Here is a 3887-nt window from a genome sequence, read left to right on the forward strand (position 1 = left end):
TATCTCCCGGCGCCGTGGGCCTCCGTGTGTAATTTCGGGCAGTGAATGCCCGTGTGCAATCTTGGACTCAAGTAAGCACAATTCATTTCAGTGTTGGGAGCGACGTGATGCTAAGTAGATATGGCCTTCACTACTTCTCACTTCAATTTCACAATTACAGGTGACGTACATTTAGTAATTAAGTAGTTAATTAGCATATTTGTCTCACGGCAAAACGCCCAGTACGCCTGCATTTACCGGAATAAACGCCCTTGTGAATTTATCGTGGGAAGGCCAGTGCCTTGAGACGCTTGGCACGTTTCGATGTGGCCACTTTGACAAGCTGAACCGTTGCAGTTAGTAGCGATTGTGTGTGCTCGCAGCGTCTTCTGCACTTCAAAAAGTATAGATTGTTCTGAAATTTACGACAGTGAAGGCATATAAAGCGTAACAAACAAAGCCACAAGAGCGTGTGAATCCACAAGCACGACGATAAGAAAAATCCATGTACTTCCCATCATTCCCATGGTGGTACAACGATTGCAGCGCCAGAGTTCCCTCTAGTAATTATTGTAAAGCACTCTATGCTTTCACATACCTTCCTTAATTCATTGGAACAAGATGGCCACGGAATGGTTTCATAATATCTGGAGAAACGATGAGAGTCCATGCGTTCTACAAAAACGCGATAGCCTTCCAAAAGGTGCTGCTCATCAGAGGAGCAGGCGCTTGTGAAAAAAATATAGTGAGGGGAGTGACAGTAGTGCTTGCTTCGTAATATCTGTCCCTCTAGTACTCCTCCAAAACGCCTGTCACTTTTGCTTCACCAAGAAAAGCGTATAACGCACAAAGCGCAGAAAGAGGCAATAATGTTGCAATCAAACTAGGAGTGAATGCAGTGCCAACAATAGAAAAGGGCGCCACTTTTGCAAATACCTTTTCAAACTACTTATATATCTTCGGCGCTCCAATTTGTCACGAACGTGTTGGTGGTGCTTCGTCGAAGATGCCTCGGAAGCTCAATGCCCTTCCCGCTTGAGTTAAGGGAGGCGCCACTGCACTAACCGAAAGACCTCCACCATAGCGTCACCTATACCTGCACATTATTCATGCAATTATGTATTATTTGAATTGCATTCATGCCTTACAATGGGGTGGACACACTTCGAAAGAAATTATGGGGTTTTACGTGCCAAAAATACTTTCTGATTATGAGGCACGCCGTAGTGGAGGACTCCGGAAATTTCGACCACCTGGGGTTCTTTAACGTGCACCTAAAGTGGACACACTTCCGTGAACTAAATGAGGGACCATTAGCAGTTTTTTTACCGATTCGGAAAGTCGACGAACAGTGTTTAGGCGACTCTCATATGATATTTCTTGTGGTTTCGCTTATTTTTCGTCTGTATAGTCGCAGCCTGCGAGTGTTCTTTATGCGATGATGTTTTAATACAGTGCATGTATTGGAGTATAGTATCGCAACCACACACCGAGTCGGTATGGTAACATACTTACACAGCTCCCGCCGTAGTTTCGAAGCCAGCTCCATATTCAAGTTGCAAAGAGGCAAAAGGAAAAAAGATGCTGCTAACAAGCCTAAAAAGAAACATGCAATCTGAACAGTCTCCGCCAGTTTCTGCATGAACACAACAGTTCGAAACGTTAACTGACGTTCGTGCCGTTCAAATCGTGCAACATGACCTCCCGCAAAGTAGGAACCCTTCAATTGTATAAAATCAATCGCCGAACCGAAATAAAGTGGTGTTGTTGCTGCCGTTTCTGCAAACACGATCCGAAGTTTTCCACTCGACATTTATTATTTTAAAAGCAAGCGGATAGCGCGAACGAACCGCCGCCATCACTGCAGGAAGTTTCAAAAAAGGCAAAAAGAGGGCGAAGCTGCTTTGCTGAACGTGGCACCACCTGCACCGCGCTTGAATAAAGCTGTGTAGTTGTTTCTGATGCTTACATATTTTCACTTTAAAACAACTTTAGTGACAGATATGCTTTTTGAACCACATACATTTAAATTTTTAGGTGCTATTTAAGCACATATTAAATTACGCGCCCTCTTTGCGAGCTGCAAGTCGCAGCATGCAATCAATGTGGCACCAGATTTGTGGCGCACCAATGTGGCGTCGGTCCTGTCGTTTGTGTTCCTCTTCTGTCCTGGTCTATTACGCCTTGCTCTTTACTCATTCAAACATGATCCAACTAGCACAAGCAAGAGTTTTACCAGATTTGAACCGGCCAATATACGCGCTTTAAAAAAAGGAAGGACGAAAAAAACCGTATGCAGGAGATCTATGAAGAATCGCTTTCCGCGCGCTCCCTTGCGGCGCTGACTGCGCTACAAGGAGTTTCATATATGCCCTATCAACTCAACTACTCTCTCAGCTTTTATAAAGCATGACGGTGACTTCCCGCGTATAAAACTGACCGTACCTACCCCGACACAATCACTCGATGTATCGGCGAGGCGCCAACCCTCCAATTCGTTGAGAGTGCCATGGATCCCCACTGACAATGCATTCGAAATGTTTGACAGTTTTTCTAAGTATGTCTTCACAATGGCTAGAAGCGTGTGGCTTGGAGACATCAAGTGCTAGCCATGGCATATTTTCTTTTTTTTTTTTTTTTAGTAAACATCTTCAAAATTTCTAGTGCGTATAGTTTAGAGACATCAAGTGTCAACCATGTTGAAGATGATTAAACTATAGCTTGACATAGCACTAGCTGCTTCTATATAGCTTGCTCAAGCTAGCTATTATAGTACCTAACTTGTGCTTCCTGGGTGATCAGACAAATATTTCGCTACAGAATCGGCGACAACATCCGAGAAACTTCTGATACAGCAAAGCATATCTCGCGCCGAGCGATAGCGCTGTAACAGTGGATATGGGCGATGAAAAAACGGTCATCGGAAACACGATGTTACACGTGTCAATGCTTTCCATGGTCGACGCAGAGCGCGCAGTTGAACTGTACATCTTTCTGAAACCCGTGCTAAAGGCTGCGACTGCCGTGCCAGATTCCGACGATTGAAGAAGTTCTGACGGGCAAAGGTATTAACGAAAGGGTCCAACAGGAAAGTGCACGATGCTCAGCAAGTGGTCAAACTGCGCTTGAACAACTGCTTGGCGCACTTCCGCAAAGCAATACTCTATACTGCATCTTGAAGTATCCGTGCGGCTTGAGAAATTGTGGCTCGTGGTCGAGCTATTGCAACAGTTTGCTGTGCTACGATCGCCGACAGATCAGAAAGCTGGAGTGGTCCCTTCTGGAAGATCGGTATTACGGGTAGCTCCCAAGCGATGCGACCAATGGCGATGCGTACTCTAGTCTACGACTCGTGAGCATGTAGTACATACGTAAAAATCGTTGCAACGACTTTGAATGTTCTAGAGAGCGTACCCTGCGCAAGGGCGACTGTCTACTGCATCTGCGCGTCTACGCGGTACTCAAGGGCGCCGTAGGAGTGCGCAATTCCAACATGATGAAGCACGTCCCTGTCAATCGCACCCTCGAGATATTCAGCTACACTGTCGAGCGAGTACGTTCACCAATGGACCCGCGAATCGTAGACAGTAATGAAGCGCCTACATACATGGAGACGACACCGTCTGCCACTTCCGCAATCCGGCCAGCCACAACTTGGTTTTCTGGGTGTCCTCCTACAGCAAAACTTGTCCCTGCCAGGATTTGGACAAGTCACTGTAGTCGTGGAAGACGAGGTCCGCTCAGTGGTCCGCTCGGCGACCGCTTCTTCCAGGCTTTCGAACATCCCGAATTGCTTAGCGCCATCAAGTCACTGCACGAGCATGGAGCACGACACTCATATTCTGCTGCCGGCGCAACAGGCAGACTGGTTACTACGATCCCGGTGCGCACATAGCGCGCACCTCTAC

General features: G+C 46.4%; 1 protein-coding gene across 1 annotated transcript in view; it reads right to left on the reverse strand.

The window, feature by feature from the left end:
- Positions 1 to 3651, reverse strand: part of LOC126533226 (uncharacterized) — a 106074-nt gene extending 102423 nt beyond the window's left edge. Inside the window, exon 1 of the mRNA XM_055071824.1 lies at positions 3587 to 3651. The gene's annotated coding sequence lies outside the window, so the exon portion shown is untranslated. The remainder of the gene's footprint in view (positions 1 to 3586) is intronic.
- Between the last annotated feature and the right edge of the window lie 236 nt (positions 3652 to 3887).

The sequence above is a fragment of the Dermacentor andersoni genome, chromosome 7 (genome assembly GCF_023375885.2).
Source record: "Dermacentor andersoni chromosome 7, qqDerAnde1_hic_scaffold, whole genome shotgun sequence".
NCBI classification, from domain to species: Eukaryota; Metazoa; Arthropoda; class Arachnida; order Ixodida; family Ixodidae; genus Dermacentor; species Dermacentor andersoni.